Genomic DNA, 15,211 nt, shown 5'->3' with positions numbered 1-15,211 from the left:
AGAAATGGACTGTTTTTTATTACTCTCTGTCTCATTTTCTGTCTCAACACCTGACACACATCCATCACCCCCTTCCTCTATAGGTGAGCACCAAATTCACAAAGGAAGAGTCCAATTAAGATCTCCAAATCCCCTGCATCCAACAGAAGATGTCCTATTTTTCAATTAAAGAGACTATTCCCTTGCCGCTAATGATTTGCATTCAGGGGGAAATGCTTTTGCATTATATATGTGAAAAATTTTCCACCTTGCATCACTGAATCTTATTCTCTGTGTTTCTTAGGTTGCTTTTGTGTGTGTTCATAGCCACACACAAAAGCAACCTTTGAATACTGGACCTATCTCCAGTATCTACAGAGATCCTTCTGCCCTGGAGTCCTTCCTCTCACATTGAGTTTCTACATCCTGAGAGGCTCCGTTTCAACGGCATATCCTGGAGCTCAATTCCTTAGAGTGAAAATGACTCCAAGATGTCTCTGGGTTCCACAGAGAAGTGCAGTCTGATCTGGAAAAGTCCAGCCTCATCGTGACCTCACTTACACCTATACGATTAGTGGGTTGCAAGTGGATTTTAGGATCATGCGGAGAAGTCGTGGGAACCTGCTCTTCCTTTCCTTCCCTCCTTTCGTATGTCCCTCTCCTTTTCCCATTTTATGTCTGGCATTCTTTCCATTTTTCCTACCCTCATCCTACTACTTGTTTATGTTTAAAGCTTTACCTCCAAGATCCTGATTGCATAGCTCATAAATATTCAGTATTTCCTAGAAGCAACTTCTAAATGATATCTCACCACTCAGTGTTGTTTCCCCATCTAATAAGAAACGGGCTAGACTTTTCTCAGGGTCACTTGCCTTCACCCCCTGAGCCCTGCACTGCTCAGCATTGGGCTACACTTTCCTCTCCATAATCTCAATCATAAAGGGACTGTCCCCTGGATTTGGTGCCCCCAATGGATTCCCCAATAGGCCCTGAGATGCTTATCTCTAACTGTGAGAATTTCCAGATATTCCATGATGAGAAGATTTACCTCTTCCAGGGCAATAACCCTGGCATTAGAAGAAGAGAAGGAAAGCTAGAAATGGATCTGGAGTTATGAACCAGGTAAAAAAAAAGTTACACGCACAGTGCCTGGCTTATAGGAGACATTTAATAAATACTTTAGTTGTGCTGAGTGGTTTCCTATATGCATATAAAAAATGGGATAAAAAACCAATATAATCAATGGTTGAATTTGGTATGAGGGTATATATGCAATTCTCCCATCTCTCTCCCATTTAAAAATGTTTTGTTAATTAATAATGGAAAAATATAAAAGCATTGCTTTTAAAGGAGTAAGTAGAGGAAGGAGGACAAGCAGATTATGGGTGGAGGGACACAGAATTCCTGCCCCAATGGGCATCCTGGAGCAGCTCAACCCCGAGCAACTGCCAGTCTCTTTTTCCCTCCTTTGGTTTGGAAGGAAGTTCAGCGAAGCCCTTTGTATTAAGAGAAGGAGGAAACAGAGAAGTGGGAATAGGAAGGAAGTACAGGTAATCAAAGAATGTCAGGTCTGTTTGCAAATATCCTCCTCAAACCTTTCTTCTATGATATTTTAAACAGATCTCATCCAGGCTTGGCTTGAATCCTTCCTGAGACAGGGAGCTCAGAACCTGATGGCAAAGCCTAGTATAAAACAAGGCAGCTCCAACAGGGAGAACAGCTCTTGTCTGTGGGTACTTGTCTCATCTTTAGGGCTTAGCAAAGAATTCGTTGGGAAGTGGGTAAGGAGAGAAGTAGGATCAAAAAACAGATGGAGTCCCAGAATTGAGGAAAAGACTATCTCTTGATAAGGTTCTGACATTAGTTGAGACATTAGTTGGAGCCTGAGGGCCAAGCTCATATTTTGACACTGCCTTGAGTTATCTCTGCCAGAAACCCACAAGGGGACTTAGATTGGCAAAGATTGAGGATGAGGTGGGCAGCAATGACTTGGTCCATTGTCCAAAGAAACAGCTTCGCAGGCCCCGTTTAGGTTCTATTTCAGTGCAGCTTAAATTGGAGGTGGGAGTGGGGAATGTTCCATGGGGCTATTTCAAAAGCCCAGGGCTGCTGTCAGAGGAAGCTGCAAAAGTGTGTTTGTGCATGTGAGGGGGAGGGTCGGTGTGGGGACAGGACCCATGTGTTTTGGGCTCTATTAACTAACCCCCTCCCATCCATCACAGCCTCCCTCCCCACCCCCGAGCCGCTGAAGCTCTGGCAGCTGGGTCACCCCAGGGAGGCTGGGCTGGGGGTCCCTAAAGGGAGCTAGGCTTCAGGCAGAGCAGCGGAGACACATGTGTGCCTGGCTGGGTTGGGGCTGGCGCCTCATTGAGAAGGGGGCTCTCCAAGCTGGGCTTCATTAGGACAGTGGCACTAATAGGGGAGGGGGTGTAGGGGGCCGGGCTGACAGCCAATTACTTGCTCCTCTGCATTATGGATTAACCCATCTGGGCCTGGGAGATTGGCTCTGAAAGGGGCACAAAAGGGGGGGCGTGACCACAATCACACACTGAATTATCCCGTCTGAGCGCAATTGTCCACCAACAAACGGGCCTCAGGATGGGCGACCCCCTTGGGTTCTCTCCATCCCCCATATCCTCCCACAGGAAGAGCCAGAGATAATCTGCCACTTGGTTAAGAGGCCAGGTCTGGCACAAGGAGAACCAGGGTGCCATTCCAGAGAGGCATCCAGGAGATTTAGGGAATGGGACTGGATTCGAGGTTAAGCCAGGGGAGCCAGGAGCCAAGAAAAAGTTATTTCAACAGACTTTTTTTATTTCAGTCCTCTACCTCAGAGGCAAAGCAGTCATATGAAACTGACCTATCTGGATAGACTCAGAGGCAGAGGCCTCCACCCAGCCAGGAGGAAAGCAGTGCGAGGACCCTCAGAGTCAGGGGGTCTTGCATCTCACCCATTGCCCCTTATGGGGCAAAATGATTCCACACATGAATAAGGGGCTCTCCAGAGGAGTCTTGGAGGACCCCTACCCTGCTCTGGCATCTCTGATGCTCTCCCAGTGGTAATGCCCACCCCCACCCCCACACCTCCTCTTCCAGGAATAAGCCCACACTGTGAGGGGCAATGGAGGGGAGAATGGGAGGGGGCACCAGGCAGGGGGCTCTCTCTCCTCTGACTAATCCCCTCATTACCATCTCATAATCAGAATCACGCTTTCAATGTAAATGGGGATGTTAAATATTGGTTTCTCAAGACACAGGCTCCTTTGAAGAAAATTATTGATGCTCCCAGTTTTGCCAGTGCTGGCTGACTCCCACAGCCGGGGGTGGTATGGGGCACTAGTGAGGGCCTTGAGTCCAGCTGGTGGGGAAGGCGGCAGTGTCTGACAAGAGAGGGCAGACTGATTTGTTGTGAGTTGTCCTGTGCAGCCTCAGTGTCCCTGATTCAGCAGGAGAAATTCAGCCAGAGGATGTTGACTTTTTCCAAACTCATCAACACTTTGTTGGGCCGATTGACTTCTGGTCTCAAATCGCTTTTGACTGGAGATCAATAAGGAGTTACAGATTCCAAAGATAGAGTATTGAGAGGTGTGTTCACTGGGGAGCTCAGGCACCTTGCCCTCTTGCTCATTGCTGGAAAGCCCTGGTACACCCCGGGGAAGTGACCAGGACTGTCCTTCCAACCATCTCTAGATACAAAGCATACCATAAAGTTACAACAGCTTTTCACATGCAAAGGACAATCTTCATTGTTGTGCTTTTACAACAGTCCTGTGAAATAAGGATGGCGGTTATTCCCAGATGCCAGACAAGGCTCTGAGTCATCAAGCAACTCATCCAGGTCCACATGGCTGGTCAATGGCAGACTCCTATTGCATCATGGTTCTGGGTTCAAACTCAGCTCCATCCCTTGGCACCATGCTCTATCTTTTAAAACTGAGGCTACTACTCCTATGGGAACATGGAGATCATTTAGTCTGTCTGTAGTCTGACCACAGAGGTGTGTGCATTGAGAGATGGGTATGGGAGCTCAGGAAGAAGTCATTTTCTACTCTGTTCCACCACTAAGATGAGGACACAAGGCCATCATACTGCCTGTTTTCTCTCTCTCTCTCTCCCTCTCTCTCTCTCCCCCTCTCACTCTGTTTTGAGGCTCCATCTCTCATTGCCTTGTTTCTAGTCTGGGTTCAAAGCTGGGAATGAAAAATATCAATAATAATAATAATAGTGGCTTCTCACATTGACTTAGCATTTTACAAAGTCCTTTTCTCATATTATGTGATTAGACTCTTACAACCTCCATGCAAACTAGTACCATGGCTTAATGCTTATTATGGACACAGGTTCTGGGGTCACTTCCCAGCTCCACTGCTTAGTAGCTGGGTCACCACAGGCATGGAGCTGGGTGACCTCAGGTAGGTTATGTCGTATTCCCTGCCTCAATGCCCTTACTCATGGAATAAAGATGATAATAATGGAGCCCAGCTCCTAGACTCGTTAGGAACAATAAATGAGATTATACGTGCCAAATGTTTGTGTCTAGTCCACACTAAGTTCTCAAAGTCAGCCATGTGAAGTGGAGTAAGGAGTATGATCCCATTTGACAGGTGCAGAAGCTGAGGCTCAAAGGACTAATTAACTTGTCTAAGATTACTTGGTAACAACAGAGCTGGTTCTTAATTCAAGTGGTGAATGAAATCTGCAGGCGGTCTAGGACCCCTGCCCAACTTCTCCTCCAGGCAAAAGAGGACAGTCTCCTGAAGTCCTTTGTTGTGTCTTAGATAGCCAGGTCATGTTCTTTCTCTGTTTAACTGGGTTAGATGTTCACAGAGAGAGAAGAGGAGCGTTCCCACAGCAACCAGTGTGAGGCAGCGGCCCTTTCTCTGCTGGGCCAGGGCCATGTGGGGCCAGGGCACCATGTGGCTGCACTCAGGCTCCCTGAAAAAAGAGAGGGTGGAGATGCCTTTGGAGGCCCCCACCACCACCCCAGGGGCTGCAAGAAGCTCTGCTGCTCAGCTCCCTCCGTTTAGCTTTCTCTTCATTAACTCCCCAGCCTCATTAATCAGACCCATGAAACATGCCCCAGGGAACACTGCCCGCCAGCTCTGCAGCTTGGCGCTTTAATTATCCTCCCAGCAGGAGGAAAAGGGTGCCACACACATGCACGCACGCACATGCACACACCTACACACATATACTCACATACACATATATACACACAGAGATACATCCATACACATCCACACACACTCACATCCACACTCACATGCACTCGCTCACACCCAGGTCCTTGGATGGTGCAGTGGAAACAGAGCCTGTGTCATGACCCAGCCAAGGCAGCAGACACTGGACTCAGTTCCCAGGCAGCTACATCAGCCCCAAACAGCCCTAGCATCTACTTGGCATCTGTCAAGTGAGTTTACAATGGTGTTGTCATTTGCATCAAGTCCCCTCCCTAAAAGGGAAGGGGAAATTTCCTCCTGTCCAAAAAAGTCCACACACCTTCAGCTCTTTGGTCTAATTTCATTTACTAACCAAATCCTCACTGACCAACTACTGTGTGCTGTGGTTCTAGAAGTTGGAGACAGAGACACAGTGCCTGTCAGGCCTCAGGAAGCTCCCACCTCATCCAGGAGGAAGATAAGTGAAAAAACAAATTTGACTTGAAAAAGCAAACACAAAAACAATAACCCACTATGCAAGGTGCTGTTCTTAAAGAAAGCACAGGATGCTACAGCAGTGCAGAGCAGGACATCAAATGCAGCCAGAGTATGCCAAAAGAGGTTTTCCAAAGAAGAGCAAAGTTTAAAGTGAGACTTAAACTATAAGTGGGAGTTAGCTGGTGAAGGAGTGGGTGCTTGAAGAAGCAAATAACAAATACAGAGAACAAAATATACACAGCACTGTGTGCGCAGAGCCCCATGGGTAATGCAGTCTGGCTGGAGGACAATGTCTTGATAAGGGGACAGCATGAGGTAAGGAGACAGATGTAATAAAGACCCAGGTCACGGTGGGGGGGGGGCTCGTATATCAGGCAAAAAGGTTGACTTAGATCTAACTTAAATGCAATAAGGAATTATGGACAGATTTTAAAGCCAGAGAGTGACATGATTAGATTTATGTTTTGGAAAGCCTCTTTGCAAGTGAGGAGGATGAATTGGAGGGGGACAGGAATGGAGGCAGAGAGGCTAATTAGCAGGCTAGGTGACTGACTGGGTGTGGGAGGCAAGAGAGAGAGAGAGAGGAGTTTGGAATATTCCCAAGTTTCCTCTGCAATGAGTGTTTTGGGAATCGGGAAGAAGGTTATCTTGAGGTATTCCAAGGTCTCTGACTCAGCCCAAACTAAAGGTAAGGCAGAGTCCAGCTGGTTCTCTCCTTTGGGAAGGCAGCCAGAAGAATTGTCTTCTAGTCCCAGGTACATTATGTTACTTAATCAGTTCTCCCATCTGTAAGATGAAATACAGATTGAAGGGTCCAGGGCAAGAATAAATGCCCACTAAAGAAGGCAGTACCCTTCAACCACAACCTGCTCGAGCCAGCTGGGAGGGGCTCAGGATTGCCAAATCATTTGCAGGAGAAGCCAGAGCACAGTATTTTTAATACACTATCTCCTAATTTTAAAATATCCATGCAATCAAAACACAACTTGATGTGAAACATCAAATATATTTAAATCCATGAGTTCATGTTTTTTTAAAAAAATCATTGCTCACCTTTAGAGGATGCTAAGGAATCAACTTATTCTTTTGAGAAATAATGAGTAAAGGAAAATAATCAAGCATTTTCCCTACCTTTCCTATTCAAAGTGCATCTCAGGATGAACAGCTGATGACAGGTTTCCTTGAGAGAAGTATTCCAGCTAATACATGAAGATGGGAACACAGAAATAGAATGTCACAATTTGGCAATTTCTAAATGAACTAATGGATCTGGGCAATGATCATTGTTGGATGCTAAACAACAACAAAAACAGCAAAATAGACAAGCTGACATTACTCCCGAGGCAATTAAACAATACTGCCTAGGATGTAGTCTTGAAAAAAGGAAAATCAAGCATTAATTGATGAAGCCTCTGTAAGTAACGACCAATTTATAGGAAATATAGGGGCAGAAGAACGTGTGAAATGACACCAATGGGACACATTCGACAAAATCCAGACTGTGGGAAATTCTACAGAATAAATGACCCGGTTTCTTCAACAAATAAATTGTAATGAAAAAAAAAAAAAAAGAGAGAGAGAGATTAAGAGGGAAACATCAGCTTAAAAGAGACATTCCACTCTAGAGACTCATTGGGACCCTAATTTGAACAACGGTAACAATGAAGAAAATCATTGAGACCGTTGGGAAAGTTGGAACGTTGATTACAAATCTTAGGTGTGAGAATGGTATTACTATTGTTACTTAATGAGTCTTTGCCTTTTAGGATTACATTGAAATATTTACAGAAGAGACATGATTTCTGAGATTTGTTTCAAAACCATGAGGGGGAGTGTGGGGAAGCAGATGAAGATTGCTTTGGAATGGATAAGTGCTGAAGACGGGCGGTGGGTACACAAGGGCTTCGTTCTGTTATTCTCTCTGACTTTGTATGTGGTTATTACCCACAATATGTTATTATCCATAACGGAATATTTAAAAAGTACTTTATAGGCCAAAATGTGGCTGGCACCTCAATTTGGTCCATGGGCTGCCAGATGGTGGCCTCTGGATCTGATGACACTTCAATTTGCATTCAACTCTAAATCACCCATGAATCCAATCCATCAGTGAGTGGTGGGAACCTTACTATGCCTCGTTTTCTCAAACTTTTTTCTGATCCCTTTTCAGGTACTTTCGCAGAGGCGCCCTTCTCCCAGGGGACGTGACAGTGAAGCCAAGAGCAGCATTAACCAAAGCCTTGAACGCCAGCGTGTGCTCCCTGGGACAAGAGGACACCACAGGATTTGGGTGCAGGGAGCTGGGGGTGAGAAGCCCGTCACATCCTAGCGTCTAGGTTCCCTACCTGAGCCCTTCCTCGCTCCGATTACTTTACCTCAAGGTCAGAGGTATGTCTGTCTGTCCAGACATCCCACCTTCTGCCTCAGCATTCCAAAGCACACGCAAAGGCACTCACTGCCCAGGAGAAAACAAACAAACAAACAAACAAACAACCAAACGTGGGAATCGTCCGAAAAGTTCGGATTAGAGGAAAGGCTTGTCATTTGGAGGAGATAGAGCTTTCAGGGTAGGAATGGGGAGTGTAAGTCCCAATATCCACAGGCACGTGGAGACAGAGTGAGTGGAAGGCGGGCATTGTGGTATTTCTGTGCAGTCTCTTCCTAGTGCGCCCCTGTCCCTTCACACACACCCCTGTTCCCCCCCCCCGTCTCCCTCTGCAGTGAGCCATTTTCCCCGGCACGTGTCTGCGGCAGGCGCGGAGGCGTGGGATGCGGGGGGACAATAGGCCGTCCGCCCGGCGGTAGGGAGCGCGCTCCCGGGCGCCGCCAGCCCCTCCGCAGCCCCTCCGGCCTCTTACTGTTCCCTGCTCCTCCCCTCCTCCGGCCGTGGTAACCCAGGTCGGAGCCGGCCTTAGGGCTTCAGTAGGGTGTGGGTTCTTGGCCGCAGACAAGACCAGTGTCCTGGGTGCGGCCGCGCACCCTCCACCCTCGGGCGCTTAGCCCTGGGGTCTGTGCGCGGCGCTCGAGCAGCCGGCCCTCCCCGCTCGCGTCTCCTCCATCATCGGCTCCCGGCAGGTCCGGGTAATGAGCTGCCCCCGGCCTGGCCCCCGCGCCATTGTCTGCACATGGGGGTGAAGCCGGGTCTCCGCGGTGCGCTGGAGGGTGACCGCGCGCGCGGCTGCGACCCCCGCTTCACACCTGCTCCCGCCCCCAGCCCGGGGCCGGCGCGGTGTGTCCTCTCCCTCCCCGCGGGAGGGGTCTCAGCTGGGGCTGCACTTGGTAAAGAGGCCGTGGAGAGGCCGGCGGCGGCCGGAGGAGGAGCTATAAATTTGGAGCAGATGCGGCCTGACAGTCATCCAGCCCGGGGATTTGGGGGAGGGCCCCGCTCCCCGCACAGGCCCATCTTCTTGTCTGCAGCTGAGTTAGATGGACTCCAGGCCGAGGTGACCCGGACTTTGAAAATACAGCCTCATCACCAGCCCTCTTCTGCTCTTTGTGTGGCCACGTGTGGGATGGAGGAATGGAGGGCGGGCAGTTGCCTGAGTAAGCTTGGTACTTTTCTCCCTAAAAAGAGTGGTTTCTTGAGAAGAGACTGACAAAGTCTGCGCCCCTGGCTCTGCGCTGGCCCTTTCGGGCAGCAGCTAGATAAAAAATATGAAAGATGGCAGAAGCATGCTTGGATCGTTCATTCCACATTATTTGTTAAGTGCCCATTTTGTGCTAGAGGCATAGACAGATTGCGGGGAGGGTGGGAAAGGATGGCGGAAATACTAAGGCATAAAGCCCACCTTGTGGCATTCATTATATGTACTGCAACACTGTGCACTTAATTAGCATTTCCCTTTAATAAGTAGTATTTGCTTCATCAACAAAGGAGGGAGCAGGGTGCAGAGTGCCTCCCGGGGGTTTGACGGAGTTAGTGTTCATTCCAGGCACGCCCACCCCTGGAGGGGGCGTTCCACTGCGCCCCGCTGCCAGGGAGGGGCAACGGGACTGCCATGGATCCGGAAGAAAGAGGAGAGGACTGGAGCTGAGCTTGGGGGGTGGGCATAGCCCGGGTTTATCTTACCTGCCCTTTAGGGCTTCTCTCTCTGGGCTTTCTCTCTCTCTCTGTCTCTCTCTGTCTCTGTCTCTCTGTCCCTGTCTCTCTCTCTCTCTGTCTCTCTGTCTCTCTGTCTCTCTCTCTCTCTCTCTCTCTCTCACACACACACACACACCCCAAGGGTGAATTTAGGGTGTTAGTGCCCAAATAACAGTGCCAAGGTGAATTGGCAAAAGCCTCTGCAATGACTGTCGTCTCCCTTTGCAGCTGTTCCTCAGCTTCCTCAAACACTCTGTGGGGCTAATTAGATTGGCTTATAGGATCCATTGCTATTTTCCTTACCTGCCATTCCCACCAGTCTCCCCCATCCATACCCACATGGTTTTCTAGACTAGAGGTTCTCAAACTTTAGCATGCATCAAAATCACCTGGACGGCTTGTTAAAACATTTCTTGAGTTTCTGATTTATTTGATAGAAAGGCCTGAGAATTTGCGTTTCTAAAATTTTGCCAGGTATGACAGCACTGATGCTGGGACCATCCATGCTCTGAGAGTTTAGATAGAAAGGAAAAGTAAGGGTTGATGAAAGAGGAAGGAACTGAAGCTTGTGCAGTGCTGGAGAAGGTTATTGGAAGTCCAAGCTCCCCGGGGTACTGAGGCATCTTCACTCTCTGTGAGGCATAATAGGCTAAATCCCCAGCGAATTGTGGGCATATTCCAGAATTAGTCCCCCGTGTGTTTCCTTTCTAGAGACTTAGCACTCCCCCTAATGGACTCTAAGGAATCTGGGCTCTCCTAGGCCTTTCTAATGGAAACAAAACTTACCTGATTTATCTTCCCAACCTAATCTGAGAATCTACGTCTCTTTGTCAAGAAAGGAGCAGAGGGTTGTCTTGCACATTTCTGTTTGCAACTTGATTCGCATAGGTTTTGATACTCAATAGTGACTCAAGAATGGTTGTGTAGGAATGAATGAATGAATGCTTGCTTGCTTCTTTAGGAGAACCCTTACCTATCAGTCCCTCTTCCTCACCTTTGCTTCTCCCAGCTGTTCTAAAATATTTCAAAGGTGATTTAAGATGGTAGAGTTCCAAATATTTGCTGAAAAATTCTCTTCAAGGTGTCAATATGATTATTACCAGTTAGGAGCCTTTGGCTGGTGACAAGCCAGGTCAGACTCCGAGGATGGGTTCGCAAAAATGCAAGTTAAAAAAAAAAAAAAAAAAAAAAAAAAAGAATAAAGATTAGATGAGAAAAGCAAGTGACACTTTATTTCTTACCACCAGGTGGCAGTCCTTGCCTCCTCAGTGAGACAACCCTACACTTGAAACTTGGCCTAAACTATTTTTTTCTAATCAAAGGGAGGCAGGGAGAACAGTTGCTTGAAAAAATACCGTTGTAACGTCCACAGATGCGCTCAGTGTGCTCGAGCGATCCCTTGACCTTCCTCCTCAATGACAAAGAGATCACTGAAACATTCTAGTGTTTCATTCTGAAAAAGAGATGTGCCTTGTTGTAGATGTAAGAAATAGGTTACTTGGGCCAGGCCCTGAGCAAGTGGAAGGTATCAGGGGGAGGGGCAGAAGAAACAAAGGTCCCCAGGGGGACTTCTCTGAGGAGGCTGTCGGGGTTGCAGGTTTGGCTGTCCCATTCCTAGGAAGGCAATCGCTTCTCAACTCCTGCCCTGGGTCATCTTTGGACCGCTCAGCTCTGGCGAGGACACTGTGTGCTGGAGGATCACCCAGAACTTTGGTCTCCAGTATCCACCTCTGGTGGGAAAACATCAAGGCCAACATGGAAGTTGATGATGTGGCAAAGCAGTACATAGTGAAAGGACTTTTGGTTCCAGATCATGTGAGCACACACCTAATAATGTCTGAGCTGGAGAGTACACATGATCAGCACTGGCTGCTAGATGGTTTACCTAAGACAATAGTTCAGGTTGAAGCCCTGGAAAGAATGGTCTCAGCCCACATTGGATCTACCCTCCTAGTGGGAGGATGTATAACCTGGACTTTAATCCACCTCTTATGCCCAGGATTGATAGCATCACTGGTGTACCGTTAGTTCAGCAGGAGGATGATAAACCTGAAGTAGTTGCTGCCAGGCTAAGACAAGGATGCGGCAAAGACAGACATTGAGCTATAAAAGAGCCAAGGAATGCTCTACCAATTTTCCAGAATGGAGACTAACAAATCTGGCCCTATATTAACTCACTTTTATTGAACAAAATCACACCTGTTCAGTCCAAACAAGCATACTGAGCCTGCCCAGTGGAAGAGCCAGGAAGATGTGATCATTCTTTCAATTGTATGTTTAGTATTGGTGCTGTGTTCCAATTAGAAGCGGAGTTGGCTTGCAGCATCTTTTTTAGTTTACATGATGAACTGATAGGAAATGAATAGAAAGAGTTAATGAAGAGGTTCTTTTATGCCTTTCAAAAATTACCTACACGTGTTTAAGATGTCTCTGCACACGTCTCGGGCCCTTCATGAGAAAGCAAGTACAGGCTGGATTTCAAACAGTGTATGACCCAAGCTCTAGCTAATTTTTGACAGTCATGTCGTTGCCATAGTAGCCTTTTTACACATAATAGTCTCTGGTTCTCTCCATCTCCTAAAGGCTGTTGAAATAGCACCGGTAAGCCTGAAAATGCCAACGGCTGTAGCCTAGGCTTTGTCTCACATTCTCTGGTATGTGTCCCCTGGTGGCAATGGGATTGAAACCAATAGGTCTCAGGGGTCATTTCTCTGACTTTGAGTGACTATGTCCACAATTCATTTATTTCTGTTAGAAGTGATACCTTCTGCATCCATGCTCTATAGAATATCTCCTTTTCAGACATCCTGGAATGAACAGTGTCTGCTATTTTTATTAGACTGTTTTTTTTTTACATCTGTTTTCTCCCTTCCTAGGCTATTAAGTAATTTATTTTATCCCTCTGAAATTCCTTTCTAAAAGCCAAGAGCTAGAGGATGATGTCAAATCGCCTCATGTACCAGGAACTGAGAGCTATGTGGAGGGTCTACTTAAAGTGCTATTCTGACTCTCATGGGTAGACATTGCTCTTCTCTTTTATTGTGGAACAATAAAATCCTCAGACTTTTGGAAATCCTCAAAAATGTAAGATATATTACCTACATAAATGTTAAAAAAATAATATCTTATGTGTAGATCTAATAAGCCCATGTAGAATTACTGGACTAAAATAACAGTTTAGTTTTTATTCAAGATGAAAAAATATATATTTTAAAAATGCTGCTAAATGTTGGTGCTGTTAGAATTTTTCTCCTGTGTATGACCCAAGCATATTATAAATAATTGGTAAAGGGAATGAAATCTGTGAGGTTGAAAAAATTGGCTGCAATAGCTGCATCTAGACTAAGTATGGCAGCTTTACAATCATGAGAAAACAAAATCTTAATTTTTTTCTATTCCAAAGATTCTTTCTGTAGGGTGGCCATTAAACCTAGAGATATAGATAATACTATTTTGTCATTTATCGTAATATAATATCAATAAACCATTTATTAAGGATTTGCTAGATTTCCAGATTTGGTGGCCACTTTGTATAATTCTTGCTCTTCTATGGGAAGGACAATAAAATTTATTCCTGTTGCCTTAAAAACAAATTTTCCTCTTTATACATCGTGATTATCCCCAGGGAGAGTTCTTTCCTATTCTTGGGAGTGACTGCAGTGTAGGGAGAGGTATAGGAAATAGAAAAGGGCCTGATTCCTGATGTCATACTCTACTTCTCCATCCTTCCCTCCTGCCATCCAGCAAAATAGACAGTTAAAGCCAGCATAAGGGGGTACTCAGTATGTCTCTACAATGTTTGCTAGTTCCGAGACTGCCCAGCAACTGAAGGGCCTTTGCTACGTGACACCAATAAATGACAAATACCTTTTCCATAGTTTTTGAAAGACAATGCGTGTTTCATGTTCAGTGGCCTACAAAATTTATTTCTGATTAACGGACTCTAATTTTCCCTTAAATGACTTTGTAAAAAATGAAAGCTTTCTTGAAAATATTTTGACAAAAGTAAAATTCGAGGGACAGCTTTTCTTGGTTTTCCTTTTACTGCCACACGTATGGTTCTTTTCACTGTTACACAGAAAGAGTACTTTGGATGGTCTCTAAGAGTCCTACCTGTCCTCACAATCTGTGATCCTAACCAGCATTAAATTCATTTTCCTTTCTATTATCCTGCCAGGCTTCCCACTTACTTAGAACTAGAAAACTTTGCTGTGTTTAGTAACTAAGGCAAACATAAAATAGATACCACTTATTGAAGACCTACTGAGTGATATGTGCGATTTTAGGACCTTGACACATATCTCATTTCATCTCTGAAGTGTGCTATGAAATAAGCACAATCCCGCATTTAAAGAAAAAATGCAAGACACAGATCTAAGGGCTCAGAGAACATTTGGCCTCTGTGAGCTGCAACCTTTCCAAGGAGCATCAGTGCATTTGCCATCTTAGAGAGATGTTCTTGTGCAGGGCGCACCTGGTACGGGTGAACTCCTTCAACACATCTCACCTGCAGCTGGTGTATGATGGCCTCACGGACCGCTTTGGCGCTCCTGCAACCTGGCAGCAACCACTGTGGAAGAGTACAGTTGTGAATATGCTCTATGAAGTTCTATGCACCATTTGGCTTTGGTGGGGTCTTAAGTTGTGGTCTGACACACACTGCTGTCATTCCTTTGGATTTAGTGAAATGCCATAAGCAGGTAGGCCCCCAAAAGTACAAGGGCGAAAGACAATTGGATTGTCTGGATTCTCAGTTACACTTCAAGAGGATGGTGTTTGTGGTTTGGCTAAAGGATGGCTCCGACCTTCATCAGCTACTCTATGCAGGGCTCCTCAAGTTTGGCTTTTATGAGCCTTTAAAGTCTCGTATAGCAACACGCTTGGAGAGGAGAACACCCATCTCCGGAGCACATCACATATTTGGCTGCCTCTACCAGCACTGAAGTTTTTGCTGACATTGCCCTGGCTCCTATGGAAGTTGCTAAGGTTCAAATTCAAACCCAACCAGGTTATGCCAACACTCTGAGGGATGCAGCTCCCAAGATGCATAAGGAAGAAAGCATAAAAACATTCTACAAGGGGGTTGCTTCTCTCTGGTTGAGATAGATACAATAATACACCATGATGAAGTTCTCCTGCTTTGAACATACTGTTGAAGCATCATGCAAATTTGTGGTTCCTAAACCCCACCAAGTGAATGCTCAAATGTAGTGCAGCTGGTTGTAACATTAGTGGCAGGTGACATAGCTGGAGTTTCCTGTGCAATTGTCTTTCACCCTGCTGATTCTGTGGTATCTGTGTTGAATAAAGAGAAAGGTGGCAGTGCTTCTCAGGTCCTCCAGACTTGGATATAAAGGTGTATGGAAGGGACTCTTTGCTCATGTCATCATGATTGGCATTCTACAACTCCTCGAAGGTCCACTTCAGGCTCCCTCACCCTCCTCTGCTGGAGATACTAGAGTCTCTGAAGAATCAGCTTGGGTTAATTCAGTAG

At 46.2% G+C, this 15,211-nt stretch overlaps 2 pseudogenes; both read left to right on the top strand.

The window, feature by feature from the left end:
- The first annotated feature begins 11,360 nt into the window (after positions 1–11,360).
- LOC118602938 lies at positions 11,361–11,942 on the top strand (annotated as a pseudogene).
- Positions 11,943–14,170: 2,228 nt separating this feature from the next.
- LOC107498921 lies at positions 14,171–15,211 on the top strand (annotated as a pseudogene).

This window comes from Rousettus aegyptiacus, unplaced genomic scaffold (assembly GCF_014176215.1).
Source record: "Rousettus aegyptiacus isolate mRouAeg1 unplaced genomic scaffold, mRouAeg1.p scaffold_m13_p_5, whole genome shotgun sequence".
NCBI lineage: Eukaryota > Metazoa > Chordata > Mammalia > Chiroptera > Pteropodidae > Rousettus > Rousettus aegyptiacus.
The sequence above is the reverse complement of the archived record's forward strand: the minus strand, read 5'-3'. Positions and strand labels throughout refer to the sequence as shown.